General features: G+C 36.4%; 2 pseudogenes; both read right to left on the reverse strand.

Annotated features, from left to right (window-relative positions):
* Positions 1-22,880, reverse strand: part of LOC132001674 (transmembrane protease serine 11C-like) — a 70,283-nt pseudogene that overhangs the window by 25,481 nt on the left and 21,922 nt on the right.
* LOC132009407 (U6 spliceosomal RNA) lies at positions 12,133-12,233 on the reverse strand (annotated as a pseudogene).

Raw genomic sequence — 22,880 nt, forward strand, 5'->3', positions numbered from 1 at the left:
CCGAAGGCAAAGGCTTTAACACACTGCACCACCCAGGTGCCCCTACAATGCTCTTAAAAAATGTCCTCTAGGATTAAAGAATCATTAAAGAATGGTTAATTCAGTTCCTTAAAGCATGGTAGAAATGAAGCCATGCATTATCTCAGGATCAAGCCACATGAATGGAATGTATTCTACTAACATCATCATCCATATTTCAGTCTTGGCCAGCTGTCCCAAATGAATGGTAGGCCAGAACTTCATTTTTCCTCTTGTAAAACTCTTAATAATGGGTCAGGATTGTCATCCTTATATATAAAGTTCTATGTTATTATTCCTTGTGCTACTTCCATAGAATTTGAGTTTTTACTTTAACCATATGTGATTTACCATAAGTATTTAAAATATTTCTCACACCTATTCAATAGATAGTTAAGTGTACCAGTATGTATAAGGCATTTTTGTGTAGGAAACTATTATTTTTAAATATACTTATTAAAGTTATGAGCATTAACTTTGTAAGGTGCTTCATTTAAAACCCTTACTTAGCTTATGAGATATTTCTTCACTTTTTCAAGGAATGACCTGATTTTTTCCTTTCAGAACTTTTAGGAGAGCCGCCATGTGGTCATCCTTGTAGTCATGTAGTTGGTATATCTAGCATAGTGTGACATTTTTTTCTTAGTTCTTGGTGTGTTATTTTATGGCAGTGAGTGTCAAGTACATCATTCTGTGAGGTCCACTTGTTTGGTGAGATATCATTTACATTGTTTTCCTGTTCTCTTTTTGTGCACTAAAATTTAAATTACTTGAACATTAAGTATTATATGTATATTCTGTTTCGTTGTTAAACTATAGAATAATAAGATCATGTAAGTAATCTTGTTACAAAATAAGTAATAAAGGAAAAAAATCACTGTATTAACCAATTTTAACTGTTGAGACTATCATCTCTATTTTTTTTTTTTTTTAGACTTTATTTATTTATTTGAGAGAGTGAGAGAGCATGGGAAGGGGTTGGTGGAGGACAGGCAGAGGGAGAAGAAGACTCCCCACTCAGCAGGAGCCTGGTGCTGGGGCTCAATGCAGGGCTTGACCCCAGGACCCCAAGATCACGACCTGAGCCAAAGGCAGACGCTTAACTGACTAAGCCACTCAGGAACCCTAATCATCTCTATTTGAAAGGAATGTGATATTGTTTAAGCATAAGAGAACATAAATTCAGGAATTTGGGAATGCATAAAAATTTTTCCCATTGAAGTCAATGCTAATGGCTTCCTCATAAAGAATTTGCCTATGAGAGAGTTTAGAATTGGTGGAAAAAAATGTGGCTAACTAAAGAGTGCACTTCATAAATACTGATTGTTATTACCTTGGAAGGTGGTCAAATGTCATCTTTTGTGGAATCCAGGAGTGACCGAAAAATTAAACATTGTGTTCGTGGGCCTTAATAATTGAAGCATTCTTTCCATCCTAAATCTGGGAGTGGCACTATCTACTAGTAACACACTTGCTATCAGCCCTCCTTAATTGGGATTCTAGAAGAGAGTTAAGCTCTAATGCCCAAGGGGGCTTTCATTTTTATGAAATTAATGAACTCCCTCCTTTTATTATTGAAATATAGTCAACAATCATCGTTGTATGAATTTCAGGTGTATAATATAATGGCTCAACAATTTTATATATTACTCCGGGTCCATCGAGAGGAGTGCACTCTTACTCCCCTTTCTCTTTCTGCTGTTCTCTTTTATGAATCTGGAAACATGCTGTGTATCATCCTTAAAAGAACTGAAAACGGTCACTCACATCATTTTTGTTCGGGCTTCATTCTTTTTTGGAACTACAGTTGAGAAAGGCTATAGACATTCTCTCCTACTTTGGTTTTCATTTGCAACTTTCATATTATGGAATTCATTAATTCACCCAACAATCATTTACTGCTATATGCCAGGCCCCGCGCTAGGCTTGAAGACTTAATGGTGAACAAACAATGACATGGCCCCTCCTCTCATGGAGCTTATCTGATGGAAGAGAGGGTCAGTAATTGAATAATTACTTTAGTGAATTTATAACTAAAACCTGGAAGGTGCTGTGAAAGAAAGGAACTGGCTACTCTGAGAGCTGTGTTATATGGATCTGACTTCTACTGGGACTGTTGGCTAAACGTGATGACAAGGGTTTAGAGGTCAGTGGATTGAGAAGCCTGGAGTTTTGGGCATGTTGCTGACAAAATTATTTTTCTACTATTCTCTTTTAGCAACTTGCAATCACTGTTTGATTTTACCAGCTGATGACAGCATTAAGTCCAATCCACATCACACTGTTTATTTGGATAAGCTTAAAATATATTTGTGTAATAGTGATACCGGTTGTGCCTTTCATACACACTATGTCAGTCTAAGGTCAAATATATATATTTGTATATGTATTTATTTATTTTATAGACTTTTTGCTGAGAGGGACAATATTCTTTTTCTCTTTGATTTCCCCATAGTGCCTGGCGAAGTGTTTGTACAAGTACTTCAAAATTGGTTATTAAAGTTAATATTTCACAATATTTTATTTCAACCCCTCTCAGCGATTCTTTAAGTTAGATATGGATTTACATGCTTTCTTCATTGATGTTAAAACTGAGGACAGAGTTTAAAAGACTTTGATTTGTAATGACTGACTTCAGATTTAGAAAAAGAAGCCAGATTTTTCTTCCAGTAGAATCTTTAAACCTGTATCTTAAGTAGATTTTTAGTGCAGTTCTCAGTTTTAAACTGATTCCTGAAATAGTGTAGAGAATGCACAGTGCACTTAGATTCAGAAGATATGAGTTAAAGTGAGCTTCACTGGGGATGAGGAGTCAGAAACTAGAGGTGTTGCTAAGGGAGAATGACCACCCGCCTCACAGCACTAGTGCAGCAGGGGCACCTTTAAATCCCCATCCCTAAAACCGCACCAGAGAGAAATCGCTTTATCTGCAAGCTTCTTCCTCTTTATAAAAGATCATGGTCCATAGACTTCATGGGAGCTTTCTTTTTTCTGAAAAAAAATGAACACTCACATCTAAGGCCCTCAGTGCAATGCCTGACAAAGAGGGAGTACTCTAAAAATAGTAACCCAGATAGATTTTCTTTTATATATATACTTTGCTCATTATTTATTTTATGACTTAGAGTGAAATTTTTTTTTTAAAGATTTTATTTATTTATTTCACAAACAGAGATCACAAGTAGGCAGAGAGGCGGCAGGCAGAGAGAGAGGAGGAAGCAGACTCCCTGCTGAGCAGAGAGCCCGATGTGGGGCTGGATCTTAGGACCCTGGGATCATGACCTGAGCCGAAGGCAGAGGCTTTAACCCACTGAGCCCCCCAGGTGCCCCGACTTAGAGTGAATTTTACTTCATTGACTCTTCTTTACCTATAAATGAGGCAACCAGACCAGATTTCTCTAAAGTCTTTTTCAGCTGTAAGTTCTTCCAAATGTCTACTGTTGCAATAAATAGTACACTTTCATGAATTTAATTTGGACCAGAAACCAGTAACCTATTTTCACTATTCCTAATTTTGCCAACTGATCTGGAATAAATAACTTAATATGCATGACAGTTACAGAGAATAAAAATTCTAAATGGAAATCCTGTGAGATTTTGCCTTTTAGTCATGATAATACACAGCAAATTATTAAAAATATCATCAACACTACCCTTTTTAGATACTCATTCCTATATCATTTGGTATGTGCATAGGAAAAGAAAATGAATTTTATATTAGCATAAACAGAAAATGGTAAGGTAGAATTTTATCCAAATTTCCTGGGCCACAGTCAGTATTTAGTTAGTATTTATTTGGTAAATGAATAAATAAATTAAGCCAATAGTAATTTAGTATTATAACTAAGAATGATCTAAAGCAGTTTTCTTGGGGTAGGTATAATTATTAAGTGCTGAAATATTAATGGACACTTGAGTTGATTAACTTTTTATTTCTACAGAAGTAATAATTTTATCTCTCAGTTCAGTTGCCACTGATTTACTTTATCCTTGGGGCTTGTAAAATCTCTTAACATGGGCTATTACCCTGTTTTGACTCTATATATCAAAGGCACATAGAAATGTTCCCTAAGATTCAGTTGTTGGGCAATGAATATCCCAGAATACAGTTAGCAGAAGAATAACCACGTTCTCTGTGAAAATACTCTTGCAAAGTATATATATAAAAGAAAATCTATCTGGGTTACTATTTTTAGAGTACTCCCTCTTTGTCAGGCATTGCACTGAGGGCCTTAGATGTGAGTGTTCATTTTTTTTCAGAAAAAAGAAAGCTCCCATGAAGTCTATGGACCATGATCTTTTATAAAGAGGAAGAAGCTTGCAGATAAAGCGATTTCTCTCTGGTGAGGTTTTAGGGATGGGGATTTAAAGGTGCCCCTGCTGCACTAGTGCTGTGAGGCGGGTGGTCATTCTCCCTTAGCAACACCTCCAGTATCTGACTCCTCATCCCCAGTGAAGCCTGAGTTTGGCAGGGGGGTGTGGGGGTGTGGAGGGGAAAGGTATGGGCAGGACTATTGATAAAAAGAATAGCATATACATATATATGAAGTTAACTTACAAATATATAACCTATAGGACATAAAGTTTTTTTTTTTTTCCTGATAAAAAACAATTAATGATACTTACTTTACACCAGTCCTGTTTTTTTTTTTTTTTTAAGATTTTATTTATTTATTTGACAGACAAGTAGGCAGAGAGAGAGGAGGAAGCAGGCTCCCTGCTGAGCAGAGAGCCCTATGCAGGGCTCCATCCCAGGACCCTGGGATTATGACCTGAGCCAAAGGCAGAGGCTTTAACCCACTGAGCCACCCAGGCACCCCTACATCAGTCCTGTTTTTTAAAGTTTATGAGGTCTTTGTAGTACAACAGCCTTTTGCAATATTTTTTTTATTATCATCATCCCCATGATGAGATGTTTGGACTGAGGCACAGAAATGTTAGGCAATTTTTCCAAAGTCACACAGCTGATATATAGAGGACCTGCGATTCAAATCTCATCATGTCCCACAATTTTAACCACTATTCTCTATCTTTTCTTTCCAGACATAATAATATAGGAACACTAGTTCTGTATTCAGCCCATTGCTGAATAGTAGCACTGGGAAGTGATGTGTAAACCACAGCTGTAGGAAGTAGTGACTTTTTCCTCTTTGTTAAGCAGCTTGCATAAAAATGAAATTCAACAGTGCCAACATACTTAGGAGCAGGCCTCTAAGCAACCGAACTAACAAGGAAGCATAAGGTCAGGCTATCAATAAGACAGCAGCAACCTTGTGACAGCAGCCTTGACTATCTAAATAAGCTTTCCATAAATCCCTAAACCAGAGACCCGTTTACGTGGTGACTGATGAAGATTCATAATTGCTTTCAGTACAAGCTGTCTTGAATGTGAGCTTTGTGTTAACTTATTTCTGTGTGGTTTTGCAGAACTGGTCCAATTGACTGCTGGGTTTGGTTTCGTACCTTCGAACCCCCAGTTTCACAAGGCATCTATCTTCTGATAACCCCAGGAGGGAGGTGGGGTTTCTAAGCAGCAAGTAGAGGCTAAGACAATACTAAAGGGCTATCTGTGCTTAAGTGTATTGCTCTTAACAATTACTATTCATAAAATTGTAAGGTAGCAATATTATTAAGTAGAATTATGAAAAGAAATAGTATATCTGGAAAAGGCCCTCAGGAAGTCAATTTTCTTGGGATCCTATATAATGTTCTTAAATGTTGGCGGAGTATTGGAAATGTAATGTTGTTTCTTTCCATTTAAGTTCATGTTTTTAGCAGATGAATTTTCGAAAATATATCTTTGGTGGCAAATTCTCTGTAAATTCCAGATCTGCTTTATATTCTGTGTTCTTTCAAGGTCACCACGCATAGGATAAACTGTATGAGAAGGGGGGTCTAAGACAAAGCATCTAATAAGCTAACGAGAGTCACATTTCAATAACATGATGGTTTCTCATCTAGGAGAAGCGTATTCAGGTTTTGCTTTTTGATCCTTTTGATGTACTATGCAAATGAAACTTTGGCCTCGATTTATTTTTCCCCACACACATTACATCCTTTTCGTCCTTCCTGTAGGGGCAGGGATACTTTTCTGCCCTTGGTCAGATTTGTGGCAGCAGAGAACTGATAGCCGAGCTTAGCTGTGCCAAGCATTGGCTGTACTTTTATCAAAGAGACATTCCTTATCCCGGGAATAAAGGGACATTTGTCCCTACCTTTTAGAAGCTATCTTTCATGATATTGTTTGGTGACCAGGAATAAGAATTAGATTGTATATTGCACACCTGAAATTAACATAACACTGCATGTTAACTACACTGGAATTAAAAAAAAAAAAAGAATTGGGTTGTATGTAAGAGTAAGAGAAACAATGTCTATTGAAGGCCTATCAGGAAGTTGGCTTGATGCTAAAGAGATTCAGACTAATTTCTGGAATGCAGGAGTCTAGATTCTTGAGATATTCAAAAGAATTGAGGGAGAAAACACAACCCACAGAATAAGTCATTAAGAGTTTATGGATGCCTTATGGGGCACCTGGGTGGCTCAATAGGTTAAGTGTCTGCCTTTGGCTTGTGTCATGATCCCTGGGTCCTGGGGGGAGGGGTTCCCTGCTCAGCGGGGAGTCTGCTTCTCCCTCTTTCTCTCCAACCCCCCTCCACCCCTGCTTTCTCGCTCGCTCACTCGCTCATTCTCTATTTCAAATAAATAAATAAAATCTTAAAAAAAAAGAGTTTATGGCTTCCTTGTTTTGCAAAGAAATGTTATTTGGGGCCCTAATTTTTTTCTTTTTAAAACTCTATCATCAAGTAAGGTTTAATTCCAGGAATACAAGAATGATATTATATTAAGAAATTCATTAACATAGACATTGATTACTTTAACAGTGGTTACAAGCAATAATCATTGTATATGAAATTCTATTTGAGGGAAGTGTTTCCATTTTTATAAAAAACACAACATTAAAATTAAAAGATGAAAATCACTCTATACCATACATAAAAAGGCTTACCTGAAAATTTAAAAGAAGAAGAATCTACACATAAAGACCCAGTTTTGCCCTTCAGCTTCTGATATAAAATGGTTTCAATCCTATCCTGAAATTTTCCTGCTGTATTTTTAAAACACGATTTAAACTTCAGCACAGCATGTATTATCACTTTCCCCTGGGCTTGGCTGCAGAATAGAAACAGACAAATAAATCATGCTTTTCTTAGTGGATCATTCTTTTTTTTTTTTTTTTTAGATTTTATTTATTTATTTGTCAGAGAGAACGCGAGCGAAAGCGAGCACAGGCAGACAGAGGCAGGCAGAGGCAGAGGGAGAAGCAGGCTCCCCGCTGAGCAAGGAGCCCGATGTGGGACTCGATCCCAGGACGCTGGGATCATGACCTGAGCCGAAGGCAGCTGCTTAACCAACTGAGCCACCCAGGCGTCCCATTAGTGGATCATTCTTAGTGGAGTCATTTTACTATTTTATTGAGCAGAGCTCCTGGCAGCTATTCCACTCTCAAGGGAGTGGAAATGGTACTTTATGGACATTGTGAACAGTAAAGAGAGGGTGATTTAGACTCAGAGAACTGTGTTTGTGTTCTAGATTCACTATCTGCCAACGCCTTGACCACAGCAAGCCATTGGTGTTCTCTATACTTAAGCAAATTTCTCTATCTCTGTAATGGGGATAATGTTATTTCCTGGGTTATTGTACACACCATATAAATTAATATAAATGGAGGTATTTAATAAATCTCAGTGCTGTGCAAAAATATATTTATTAATATAAATATAACTGTATATAATAAATCCATGATGGACTTTCAGAATGTAGGCCCAATAGCAAATAACAAATGAAACATAACAGGTGAGATGAGAGAATCACTGGTTATCTTGGGTTTGGGTTTTGGTTTTTTGTTTTGGTGGGGGCACCATTTGCAAGAGTGGGCCAGTTCTCTCTCATCTGTTGGAAATCATCATGGAGCCAACACCTTAGACTGGATTTATTTTGTTTGTAATTCTGACTTGAAGATGCAAGTGTATAAACCAGAAATTTTAAAAGGGAGTAACTATTACTGACTGGATGGTATGTCTGTTCTGCTTGATATTAGGTTTTTGTGCCTCCTTTCTTCTTCCCAGGCATTTCTCTGCCTTTATGCATTTGAAAATCCACACAACCTCAGATTATTTGACTCAAGAGAGATCTTGAAACCACCCACTTGCGATCCTTCATGATACCCATGAATAAAAACAGAAACTGTGGCTAAGATCCAAGATTTTCTAACTGTAAAGCTTTATAATTTCAATAATGTTTTTCCAGATAATTCTAAATAATGGATTAGCTGAGTTCCATATCACCCTTTGTTATTTTGTTTTAGGTTGTACATACACCAGATATTCTTCCTTTGAGCACTATACTTGTATTCTTTTTATTTCCTCTGTACGGTAGTCAGCTTTTAGTAGTTATGTGTCAATTTCTTTTTTTTTTTTTAAGATTTTATTTATTTATTTGACACAGAGAGATCACAAGTAGGTAGAAAGGCAGGCAGAGAGAGAGAGAGGCAGGCTCCCTGCTGAGCAGAGAGTCTGATGTGGGACTTGATCCCATCACCCTGAGATCATGACCTGAGCCAGAGGCAGCGGCTTAACCCACTGAGCCACCCAGGCGCCCTTATGTGTCAATTTCTTAAGTAGTCTCACCGCTTCTGCTTTTGCGCAGGTGCAATGCTACTTTGTGTGTTTTATGGAGACAAACCCTTTACTTCTCATGGAATAGACAAGGGCATATTATATTGCTCTCTTTATTCTAAAGATTTTTGTCAAACCATGTATTTCCCTCTGAACTTTTTTCCTGGATTGAATAACGATCTAAAACTAACCTAAACACAGACATATGTATTCTTAATGTGACATCATCAGAGTCATGATTCTCTTTTCTACTGAAAACATGATCTAAAAGTTATTTTAATGTTACCTTCTCTTGACTCATTCAAATAATCTTTAGTTTCTTAGGACAAGTGCCTGTAATTCTTTGCCATAGGCAGTTTTCCTTTGATTCCTGAAGTTTCAGTTCATTCCTTCATTCATTCACTCACCTAACAGATATGTGTTAGTCCAGGCAATACATCAGGCACAGTTCTAGGTACCAGATCTATGTTAGCCATCAGCGTATAAGACGACAAAATGCCTGCTTTCATCCTAGTAGGAGAAACAAGAAAATGAAGAAATAAAATAATCTTCAAGGTGAGTTCTATGAAGACAGTAATGACTGGAAGGTTAGAGGTGGGAACATTACAGACAGCTGCAAGCATGGCCTCTTTGAAGTGAGGTCCCAAGGACAAGAAGGAGAAGAACTGGTTGGCGGCGTGGGGGGGGGATGTCCCAGAAAGAAGGAACACCAAGTACAAAGGCCCTGACCAAGACAGACTTAATACTCCCCTCAATTCTATTAAATGTCTTCTTCCTGACTCTAGATCCCATAACCCTTTCCTTCTAGAACATTTACTTTAGAAAAGTTATAAATTCTTTCTCTACCTCTTTGAACTGTATGTTAATCTTTTAAAAGCCTGATGCAGTTTAACCACCTCAGAAATGTCTTTCTCAAGGACCTGAAAGCCATCTCTTTGAAATGTAGCCCTCAAAGCAGTTAGAGCCTCTATCTCTCAGTTTCCGTGAGACAGATGGAGGCCTCACTTTGGTAGGCACTTAACTTACTACCGGTTGTAAAACTATCTCCTGTCATGAAGGTATGAGAAACTAACTTTTTCTTGGGCAAAGCCCACTAGCAAACACAGAAGACCCAAGATATCCCTGTTGCCCCAGCCTTTAAAATCTCTATGGTTAAGGGTGCCTGGGTGGCTCAGTGGGTTAAGTATCTGACTCTTGATTTTGGCTCAGGTCCTGATCTCAGGGTCCTGGGATCAAGCCTCTCATGGGGATCTGAACTCCCTCACCCTTTGCTCCTCCCTCTACTCCTCTCCCTGCTCATGTTTTCTCTCCCTCTGATAAATAAAATCTTTAAGAAATAAAAAATAAAAACATTATGGTCAGAGAGAGGCAGGACCAGATCAGGTAGGGTCATATGGACTCTACAAGGACTTTGGTATTTGTGAGAGGCTGTCAGAGGATATTGAGTAGGGGATGCTGTGCTATTCAGGTTCACTTTGATGGCAATGTGGAGACTAGCCATGGAATAAGAGTCAAAACTGAAGTTGGTGCAGTAATCTAGATATGACTGCTTGGGTCTAAACTACAGCTGTATTATTTATTACATGTGTGACCTTGGCAAGTCACCTAAGCTACATTTGCTTTAGTGTTCTCATCTGTAAAATAAGAAACTAATATGTACATACCATACAGGGTTGTTTTCAGGTTAAATGAATTGATATAAATAAAATTTGGGGGGGGGGCTACTGGTTAAGAACATGGGTTACTTAAAAATAAACCAGGAAAATCAAACAGCAAAAGTTCTAGTTTTAGATAGAGATAGATTCCAGAGCACATTAACTTTTCTATTTATGCTCGTAGCCACTATTTTTTCATATCTGTTGCGGGCTATCTGTTCCTTGCTAGTGTTTGGATACACATCTTCGCTGCTAGCAATAGCTGTAGAATGGGAATTCTAGGGGGGCCAGGAAGGTAATTAAGAGGAGTGAAGCTGGTTGGGGGCAAGTGTATATGCAAGCATCATGTGAGCGTTGGGAACTGCCACTGTGTGGCCTCAATTTCAGTGGATCATGTGGGGATGCGGGCCCTGTATGGTCAGATCTTCTTATTTTCAACACATTCTGAGGATTTTGTGTTTTATATGATATTTACCAACTTTTACATTTAATCCACAATTCCAAGCTAGATTTGGGTCTCTAGTAGTTTGCCCCCCCCATCAGATATTCTGTCCATAGCTCTCTTATCTTATCCATTCTTTTCTTATATTGAAATAATCTCCTGACTTTAGAGTTGTTTAGACCTTGTGCCTTCAGTTAAAAAACAAACCCATGCAACATTTACCTGAAATTCATAATCAGTCAGAATTCTTGGGTCTGGTTAAAAAATTTTCCAAAAGATCTTGAATACCTTTTTTTCACATTTGAGAATGCTTGTGGTTTGGGAGCCTCAAGCTAAGACTTACTTCAACCTTTCAGTTTATACCAAGTGAAGAGGAGGCGTGGAGGTGAAGGACAGAATTTTCTGCTCTGAGCCTCTTGGGCTATTTTACGTACCCTACTTAGACAACATGAGATTTGACATACTGTCTTCTCAGTTGGGATCCGTGAAATGTTTCATGTATCAGTTATAAAGTAAAATGCATAATAATTTAAGTTTATTTAAAAAAATACAACTTAAAATTTTTCGTTGTGGAGAACTACAAACATATAATAACAAATGAAAGACTATAATGAACCGCATGTACCCATCATTCAGCTACACTAGTTATTATTAAATAGCTAAACTGGTTTTATTTTCCTACTACCTGCATCCCAGGAATTAAATGAATCCTTAAAACCATTGAATACACAGAGGTTTGAGAAGAGAAAAAAAAAAAGAGATAGAGGGAAAAAGTAATAAACAGTGAGGGAAAATGCTTTTGAGTTAAAGATCATCATTCACATACCAGCTGAGAAAAATACATGACTAGGGACTCTACTAAAGCAAGATAAAAATCAGAACTGAGATCTCAATAGAGGGAGGGATGAAGAGGGGGATCAGCAGTAACAATGAAACCTGAGCAGGGTGTGCGTTCAATGCAATGAATGTATAAAAGTTTGCAGTGGAAGCAATATACTTTAAGAAACATCCCAGTAATAGTTAGAGCATCAGATACTATTTCAGCAAAACCTAATCACTAGAAATGAGGGGGGGGGTGGGAAAAAAAAGTGTTATAAATCCTCTCCAAGAGTAAAGAGTGGGAAGGGAGGAGAGGGCAGAAATGAAAGTAGTTAAAAACCTCTTCTATGGTTGGGGCTTAGGTAAGAGAAATAACATTCGATGGGCCAATAATTTCTATAGGACTAGTGGAAAATATATGCATCCAAATTTGAGTTCCAGGAAAAATGAGTTAACTATTAACTAGATATATTGAAATTTCTAAGAAGGAAAAAATGCAATGAAAAAACTATTTATTTATTTAAATATGGAATGCTTCACGAATTTGCATGTCATCCTTGTGCAGGAGCCATGCTAATCTCTATATCATTCCAATTTTAGTCTATGTGTTGAAGCGAGCACATGAAAAAGAATTTAAACCAGTCACAAGGAAAAGAGAGCAAAAAAGTAAAATAGATAATTTACTTAAAGAAAACTGGAGAAGTAAAATCAAGTTCTACTACTCATTACAATTGATGAGAATAAGTAAAAGTTTGTCATTAAAGAATCTATCAGTTGCATTCAGAATCAAAACCTCATTATCTATTATTTAAAAAGTACTTATAAATAAAGGAATGAAAGACTATTAGAGATGAAGCTATGGGAAGGAAATACTGTCCCATTAATGTGGAGCCCAATAATGGAATCCAAAAGTATATTCTAGAAAATGTGGACATTTAGGATATAACAAGGATGGCATTTTAATCATTGGAATAGGCTGGATTACTTAATAAGTAGTATCAGGTCACTTGGCTCTCTATTCCAGGAAGAAAATAAATCTGGTCTCCTACCTTAAACTAAAACTACTTCCATATGAATAAAGACTTAAAAGTGGGAGCAAAAACTTCCTAGGAAACTGAAAACACTTCTTTTATGGACTTTGGAAACCATTTGAATCAAGACAGAAAATTTAGTAGAAAATCGAAAATACTGATTCAAAGAGGCACATACAACTTGGTGTTTAAAACAGCAGTATCAACAGTAGACAAATTGTGGAAATAGCACATGTCCATCAACTGATGAACAGATAAAGAAGATGTGGTGTGTGTGTGCGTGTGTGTGCTAGTGGTGTGTATACACATATACACACAATGCAGTATCAGTTGACATCAAAAAGAATGAAATCTTGCTATTTGCAACAATGTGGATGGAACTAGAGTGCATTATGCTAAGTGAAATAAGTCCGTCAGAGAAAGACAAATACCATATGGTTTCACTCATATGTGGAATTTAAGAAACAAAACAGATGAACATAGGGGAAGGGGAAACAAAAAAAGAGCGAAGCAAACCATAAGAGACTCTTAACTATAGAGGAAAAATTTGAGGGTTGATGGAGGGGAGTTGGGTGGGAGAGGAGCTAAAAGAATGATCAGTATTAAAGAGGGCACTTGTGTTGAGAACTGGTTGTTATATGGAAGTGATGAATCACTAAATTCTACCCCTGAAACCAGTATTACACTATATGTTAAATAACTAGAATTTAAATAAAAATTTGAAAAAAATTTAAAAAGTTAGGATATAGTATTTATTTATATAGTAGGGCTATAATTTCATTAAAGATAAACAAATAAAGCTTAATGTTTGAGATAAAAAAGTAATAGAGTAGACATAAGGCCGCCTAAATAGTAAGTTGTAAAAAGTATATTTGAAAGATATTTTTATGCAAATAAAAGGTATATTTGAAAGACATTTCATGCAAATTAATATCTGTATTTTACAGAGATTTTTACAAACTGACAAGGATAAGACAAATAACTTACTAGAAAAATGAGACAAAGGATGTAAATGGGAAATTCACATGTGAACAAGTCCAAATGGCCACCATACTGAGAAATAGATTCTCAACCTCACTACTAGTCAGGGAAATTCAGATTAAAGTGACAATAATATACATTTATCAAATTAGCACGAACTACAAGTGTATTTGCACCTGTTGCTGGTGGAGATGGGAAGAGTACTCAGATACATGACTTATGGAAGTGTGAATTATTTCGACCCTTTGGAAAGCAATCTGGCAACATTTCTTAAAATATTTAATGAAGAAATCTTATTCTGTACACCTATCAAATATGTGTAAATATAAGGTTGCAGGTAAGAGGATTTGTTTTGCAGTGTTGGTTATATTAGTCAAAACCCGGAGACAAATGCCTATGAGCCGGGGAAGGGTAGGGTGAATTGTGCCACATGTACACTAAAGAATAGTATGCATTTACTGACAAGAATACATTATACCTTTAAGCTGGCTTGGAGGAAATTCAGTGAGATATTGCTGAGAAAACAAACTTTATAAAATTGTGTGTAATATGAACTAATTTTGGTAGAATATTGACGAACAACCCTATGTCTTTTATTTTTCTATATATTTTCTATATATTTCTATATATTTTCTATATATGCTAATATAATCAAGGAGGAATATTGTGGATCATTTTGAATAGAGTTTGGGGGTATGTGTAGAAGGAGAAGGAGGAGTTGGGGGAAAAGCAGAAAAGAAAAAATTCTTTACTTAAATCCGTTTTATGTGTTTTGATTCTATTTCTCCACTTATGTAAGTTTTCTGTTTTCTATTTCTTTTATATGTTTATATCCTTATATAAACTTGAAGATTTTTGGAACTTGAAGATTTTTGGAACTTTAAGATTTTTGGAAAGTTTTTAACGTGGTAAATAATGTGATTTGATTTTTCATTTTTAAATGCTCACTTTAGCTAAGTGTGGAGAACACATTAGAGGGAGACTAGGTGAAGAAATGACAGGGGCTACAATTGAGGAGAGAAGTAGATCAAATTATTTTCTGGTGGTAGAATCACTAGAATATGCTGGTTTGTTGGTTGAGAGGGGTATTCCTAGCAATTGGGTTGATTTTGGTGCTCTTTCCTGAGAGGGTAAAATGGAGAAGAAATAGATTTTGGGTAAAGATCAAAAGTTCTCTTTTGGTGGTCACCAATGTAGATGGCTTTTAAACAGGAAGTCTGGATGAGGAAGTTAGAGGAAGTATAGATCGACAAGAAAGGAGAGGATAAAAGAAATGAGAAAGATGGAGAAGTGGGGGAAACTGTGGACAGTGCAGTGGGGACCACTTGTATTCAGAGATCTGCATATACTGAGGAACCAGCAAAGGCAACTGAGAAAAGCAGCTAGTGAAGAAGAAGAAGAAAATGCAGAGAGGGAGGTGTCTTAAAAACCAAAAAGAAGAGGTTTGAGGAGAGAAGAAAGTAATGCTGAAAAGTTCAAGTAAGAAGAGATCATAGGGGTACCTGCCTGGCTCAGTCAGAAGATGATGCAACTCTTGATCTTGAGGTTGTGAGTTCAAGCCCCACATTGGGTGTAGAGATTACTTAAACAAAATAAAAACGTTAAAAAATAAAAGAAATAAATAAATTAAGTTTATAGACCCTTGAGTAAGCTAACCACTTAATAAGGATTATGCCAGGAATACAAGTAACATTACTTCCTATATTCTTCAGATGGCTAGTTGATTGTCTCAAAACTATTGAATATGAAATAACGTTATAAGTTAAATGATTGTACTGAATTTACAGAATACTTTGGATAGGATTAATATAATTAAAATAATGAGTCTTTCCTTACAGGAACATGTTTTTTCTTCCTTTCATTCTTTTTTGCTATTTAGTAAGATTTTATACTTTTATTTGTATAGACTTTATGTAATTTGTGTTAATTTTATTGAGGTATATTTTATACTTTTTGTTGTATTAAATGGCATTTAAAAATAATAACTTTTATATTTTATTATTGGTGATTAAGAAAGCTATTACTTTTATGTATTAGTCTGGTATTTGGCCACTTTACAAAACTCAAATATTTTTCAGTTGAGTCTCTTGAATATTTTAAGTATATAGTAGTATGGTCTGTAAATAATGACTCCCCCACCCCGTTCTTTTAATAAACATTTTTAAGTTTAAATTCAACTTCATTAACATATACTGTATTAATTTCAGGGGTAGAATTTAGTGATTCATCAGTTACATATAACACCCAGTGCTCATTCTATCAAGTGGCCTCCTTAATGTCCATCATCCAATTACCCCACTCTCCCGCCACCTCCCCTCCAGCAACCCTGTCAGGACCCGAGCCGAAGGCGGAGGCTTAACCCACTGAGCCACCCAGGCACACCAGGGCTGACTATCTTAATATAGAGCTAAGAGAGTGGTAAAAAATAGTGTGAATTATCAATTATTTCCAACTTGAAAGGTGATTGTTAGATTTCTGGCACATCTAGGAACATAACATTTAAAAGGGCAGAGCACAGAAAGAAATTTCAACTTTCCAAAGACATTTTTATTGGTTTAACTCCATATATTCTTGTGAATCCATTTTTTCAAACTTGCTGTCATAGTCGATGTTATTGACTTTAAGGCTGATGTGATGGTAGAAAGGTGTCTTCTCTTGAAGAACGAGAAAAGAAAACAATAGTTCTCACTTCATTTTGTAATTAATTTCATTCTTAAGAGGATCATGCAAAATGTAAGATTGCAGTGAAATATAAATTCTAATAGATACCCTGCACTTCATTTGTCTTGATTACTAGTGATTGCTAAAATAACTTCTACAGAACAATGTTTATTAAATTATACCCCTACCAAAAAGTGTATTCACAATTTTTCTTTTTCTTTTTTTTTTTTTTTAAAGATGTGCTGGATGGGTCTGTAATTCCTTTGGCTTAACAACTACAGGCATGGGGGCATTTTACAAATAAAGGCAGAGGTGGCACTTCAAACCTGGCCTCCGCCACCATTAAGCTGCATGCGAGTGAGGGCAGGTCTCCAAAAGTGGCACTCTCCCTCTGCCGTGACATTTACATCTTCATGTGCCTGCACACAAGAAACACGTCCGCTGTTAGTGCTGTCATTGCTTGGAATGACGGAGAAAACATGGTTGCAGGTAGCACGAGTTATGCCTTTATAAAACGTCTTCAACCGTAGAGCAGAACTCCCCTCGGAGCACGTGCTGGGGGTGCGGAATCACAAACAGCTGCTTTGCTAGGAGGTGCTTTTGACGATTGTGAGGACATTCTTTCAGCAAAACCATTGGCCACATATGACTGCTTCTCTGTATCCAATACTAAGAAATACAAGATTGACTCTCATGAGAGAGAGAGCGAGGGAAGGAAAGTACTTTCCACACAGAGACTGGCTGGGTTTCATTGTGTACGATGTTTTTATTGCGTCAAAGTAATCTTCTGTATTCAGAATATTTTTTTAAAAATTATTTATTTATTTATTTTTGTATTCAGAATTTTAAAAAAATATTTTATTTATTTATTTGACAGAGAGAGGTCACAAGTAGGCAGAGGGGCAGGCAGCTGGGGGGTGGGGGGTGGCGGGGAAGCAGGCCCTCCGCTGAGCAGAGAGCCCAACTCGGGGCTTGATCCCAGGTCCCTGAGATCATGACCCCAGCTGAAGGCAGAGGCTTTAACCCACTGAGCCACCCAGGTGTCCCTGTATTCAGAATTTTTAATGTAAAATTTTAATGTGCCTGCTTTAAATTTGGGTCATCTGAAAACATATATATTACTATGATAAATTATATTAAAGCATAGATAATTATCTTAGTTTTTGTGATTATCACAGATTACATATAGGAAAACCAGTGGAATCCAGGTTTATCATTTTTAAAGCACCTAGAAAGTGTTTCTGAATCTCTCCTGAGACAAAGGACCCAGAAGGGTGGACTTTAGCATTTCAAGGACTTTGTCTGTGGCTGTGGTGGTAGTGGGCTAGGGATCTGTGGGGAAGCCTTTAAAAGAATATTCTCAAGATGCAGATGTGATTTCTTTACATAATCCCACCTAGGAAAGAAACCCAGAGAAGGAAACAGAAAGGGGAGAAATGGAAGGCTCTCAGGTAAGTGTTTCCTGGGTCAGGGGGTGTCTACTTTTCTTCCTGCAAAGCCATGGTTTTAGAATGAGCAGACATTTACTTCTGTACTTCCGGTGTTTTTGCCTAAAAAATTTGTTTCAAGTACTTTTTTGATAGTTTTTTTTTTTCACAACAATAGACTCGAGAAGTTGTCATAAAGATTATAATGGCTCACCAAGAGGAAAATATTTACTTTTTGGCCCTTTACAGGAAAAGTGTGATGACTGTGTTGTAGATGCTGAGCACTTTCAGCCCAAGACTAGTGTGATGCTCTAGAAACTCTCCTCCATTACTGCTGTTTCTTCATTATGGCACCCGGCCTGCTACCTGCCGTGAAATACATAGTCGTCATCCAGTGAATGCTTGTTGAATTCAATCGACGCAGTTTCAGAAACCCCTTTTCTGGATAAAAAGCACAATATTTGGTTCAGCAGATTGGCATTTGGTTTATTTAGTGACAAATATGTAGATTTCTGAAAAGAGTCTTTCTGATTCATTTAATGTTTTAGTTCATACAAGATATTGTGACATCAGGTATGTAGACTTAATGTGAAAAACCAATGATTTTTATAAAGACAAGTCCAACCAAATATTACACACACTCTCAAGAGGCTCTACAGGTCTTGTTCCCACAGGTTTATGGTCACTTGAGAAAACTACATTATTAACATTATTACTTATTCTGATGCAGAAGTATTTAATTTGGGATTTTTTTCTTCTTAAGAAGTTTTTAAGTCGCTCAAGTTTATCATTTCTGGGAAATAGGTATTACTGTAAGTAATTCTGAGAGTGAGTTCTTAACTATATTAGAACTCCATATTAATTTTCACATAGGTAGTTTCTTCTAGGCACACTAAACATATCTGTATAAAATATTGCTCTAGAATAAGCTTCAAGTGGTGATTACACACACACACACGCGCGCGCACACACAATTGTGTGTGGTATTTGGTATTGGTGTTTGGTATTTCAAACAAGTCTATTTTATAGTATGTAACTATAAAACAATTTTGTTTTAAAATTTTTTAGTAACAAATAGTATTATTGCCACTATAAACCACAGAATATGCTCTCAATTCAGAAATTAAAATACCCAGGTCTGTTTTTTAATCAAAATTTGAACTAGATTTAAAGTTAGGATTTTTTTTTTTCCTCCCTCTTCCCAAGCTCTTTACTCACCCATTCCTACTATTCTTCTATTTCCACTTCATTAACTGGATTTGGACTCCTGTAGGTCCTTACTTGAATGGCTAGGAATTTGGCATCTAGTTTTAATGGCATAGGACCTTAGTACATATTTAAAATCAATTGCCTTCTAGGTTTTCCTGAACTTGATTTCTCTTTCAAAGCCCATATCTCAGCTTGACATGAGGGGAGAAAACATCTGTTGTTCACATATTGGGGAGGTTGTAGTAGTATAAAAAGTTTATGGTATGCCTATGTCCAAAGTTAACCTCTTAAAATATCTTTTCTCCTCTCCAGTGTCTGGTACTTTTACTCTTTTGATGAAAGGCAGCAGGTTCTGTGCCTATACCTTGAGTGAGCAACTCTTCCTCAAAGATTCATGGGCATATGCCATGACTTTTGATTGGGTAGTAGTAGCAGCTGGCATTACAATCGACCTAGTGATCTTGTTCACCTGATCTGTCTCTAGGAAGACTGTGCGTGGAAGATGAAGCCTAACAGTACGAGCAGTATCTGGGACAGATGGCCTCTTTTCTCCACTGTGTAAAATGCTGTCTCTCTCTATGGAAATTATTTTCCCCTTATAAACAAAGGGCTGCTTACTTAGCTAGACAGCTTTTCCCTAAATGTACTTTTTCAGAAAATACTACTATGTTCTAAAGCAAAGATTCCCAACTTCTGAGTCATGAATTTTAGAATAGGGGCATGGTGACAGCAGAAGATGATTCTAGGGAGAAATATTTATATATCCACTAGGCATTGTTCTAGACTGAAAAAGTGATGATTCTTTTTTATTATGTTCAGTTAGCCACTGCATAGTATGCAATTGGTTTTGATGTAGTGTTCAATGATTAGTTAAGTATAACACCCAGTGCTAAAAAGTGGTGATTCTTGTACATATATGTACTACTGATTTTCAAACATAGGTAGATGTAGTTAACTAAATACAAGTAATCAAAAAGAATTACTAAATTTATAGTTATCTTTATTTTCTTATTTAAAAAAATAATTATTCTCTTGTGGGAATGTAGAAATATTTTTCTCCTATAAAAAAATCCTTCATTTTTGAAAGGTTAGAAAATAGTGGGTTAAAAAAAGTACAAGAACAGCACACAGCAAATCTGGCACAAAGTGCTATTTTTAAGAGAGATTGATCTCGAGGAACCCATAATTTTTTTGTACTTGATGCAAAATATATACAGAATTTGTATTTGTACTGGCCTTTTAGATTACATCCTTCAATATTAGAGAATATTCTAGTTTTTAGAAAGAATTTTATGAAAAAACATTACATAGGGAGTATTATATGCTTTGAAACAAAAAATCTTAGCTTAGAATCACATATTCTGGGCTTTTATATTTGTTTGTTAAATTATTGATTAGCTCTTCAGAAATTTATAAATTCAACAAAGGTAGGAACTATGGCTTATACATTAACATATTCCCAGAACCCAAATCTTTAGCAGGAATTAAAAAAAGAATACACCAAATCCCCGAGTTTAGAATACCCCAAGCCAACGTTTACTAAAGAAGTTTGCAATCAGTATTTTAACCTTAAGAAATTCTGTCTGCTAAATAATCTTGTCTGACTTCTTTTCTTCCCCCATGCTTAAAATTCTTAATTTTCCCAATAATAGAATCAATAATTCTGTGTAATTAGAAAGTCAGACACAATAAGTACTTACCATAAGTGACAAAATAAACAATGAGTTCAATGATAACTGCAGAAATAACCGGCATTAAGGTGCCCAGGGTAATCTTTTCACATGCTGTGAGTTTCATTTTTGTGTTTGACTCTGTCCCTCTGAGGAGAAAAAACAGGAAAGCAAGTGTTAATCTGAGCAAGATAAAGGACATTCTCAGAAATATTGACCTGATGTGAAGTATAAAATGGATTATTTTACATTATGGATTCAATGGACTGATGCCTTTGGAAAACAACATGTAGAACCAGTAAATATAATATCTGGTCTCCTTATTTTTTAGTACATGTGAATAATTATGGTAATACTAAAATCAAAATTTATTCACTTAGCATATACTCATAGATGTTCTACTATGGACTAGGCATAGTAGTAAGAACAAAGATCTCGTTCCTTATGGAGATTGCATTTTACTGAGGGGAGACAGCAAACAAGGTATAAATAATAAATAACAATATATATTTATATGTATAATTAATAAATAAGTTATATAAGTGGTAAAAAGATCTTAAGTGCTATAGAAAAAGTAGAGCTAGGTGAGGATCAGAAATGTGGGAGTGTGTGAGATGATGCTGGCAGGATATGATATTAAATAGAGTGGTCAGGTTAGGCCTACTGAGAAGGTAAAATCTGGGAGACTTGAAACAAGTGATGTTGTTGGCAATACCGGTATCTGGAGTGTCCCAGGCAGATGGAACAACTCCACAAAAGCCATGAGGGAGAGGGATGCCTAGAAGAACATGCTAGGAGGGCAGCGTGACTGAAACATTGAATGAGAAGAACAGTAATAAGGAAGAGGGGCACCTGGGTGGCTCAATGGGTTAAGCCTCTGCCTTCGGCTCAGGTTATGATCCCAGGGTCCTGGGATCGAGCCCTGTGTCGGGCTCTCTGCTCAGCAGGGAGCCTGCTTCCTCCCTCTCTCTGCCTGTCTCTCTGCCTACTTGTGATCTCTGTCAAATAAATAAATAAAATCTTTAAAAAAAAATAAGGGAGAAATTATGAGATGTACCAAGGCCTCAGTCATGCAGGGCTCTCTGGGTCATTGTAATAATTTTGGCTTTTTCTCTGAGTGAAATATGAGTTATACGGGGCTTTAGGCAGGATACTGATGATGTGATGACCTGATCTAATTTCTAAGTGGGATTTCCACAACTGCTTTGTGGAAAGTAAATCATAGAGGGCAACGGTGGAATCAGAACCACAAGATAGGAAATGATTATAATAATTCAAGTATAAGATGATGTTGATTTGGACCAGAGTGGTAGAGATGGAGGAAATAGGGTTTGAATTTTGATATGTTTTAAGTATAAGTTGGTAGGATAGAGTCTAGGATAGTAATATAAATTTGGCAATCTTCAACATATAGATTCGGATCTGAGACTAGAAGAGATTACCAAGGGAGTAAGTATAGATAGAGACTAGGATATGGTCACTGGAACAGTCCCATAGTAAGAGATTAGGAAGAAGAGGAAGACTAAGCAAAGGAGACTGAGAGGGAGCAACTAGCAAAGGTAGGAGGGAAAGCAGAAGAAAATGGGGTCCTGGAAACCAGTAGAAGTCTCCCAAGAATAAGGAAAGGAAACAACTGTGTCAAATATTGCTGATAGCTCAAGATAAGCAAATGAGCATTGAAAATTGACCATTGGATTAGCATTATAGAGGTAATTGATGACCTTGATGCAAGAAGTTTTAGGAATGGCAGGGAAGAGAATGGTTAGAGATGGTTTCAAAGAGAATTGAAGTAGAGGGACAGGAGACAGTGACCACTGGCCATTATTTCAAAGATTTTGCTGAAAAAAGATAATAAAAAAGTGGGACTATATATGGTAAAGGATTGGAATCAAGAGAAATTTTTAGTAGAATAGTTTAATAAACCTCCATATATCCATCACATAGATTTAAAAAACTGTGAACACCTTATAATATTTTGTCTATTTTTCTGAAAAAATTTAAAGTAGTTGCAGAAAAATAATTGCATCATGACATTCACCCCTAAATATTTTGTTTTCCCTCTAAAAATAAGGACATTAAAAAATATGAGTTTTGTAATACCTAATGAAATTACCAATAATTCCTGAACAGCCTCTTTTACCAAGTTCATATTCAAATATCTCTAGTTGTCCTTAATAGTCTTCTATGATTTTGTTGTTGTGGTTGTTGAGCAAAAGTCAAATCAAAATCTTCACGTTGCATTTGGCTATTATACTTATCTTTTAAAATCTCGAACAGCTTCAATACTCT

This window comes from Mustela nigripes, chromosome 1 (genome assembly GCF_022355385.1).
Source record: "Mustela nigripes isolate SB6536 chromosome 1, MUSNIG.SB6536, whole genome shotgun sequence".
Classification (NCBI taxonomy): Eukaryota; Metazoa; Chordata; class Mammalia; order Carnivora; family Mustelidae; genus Mustela; species Mustela nigripes.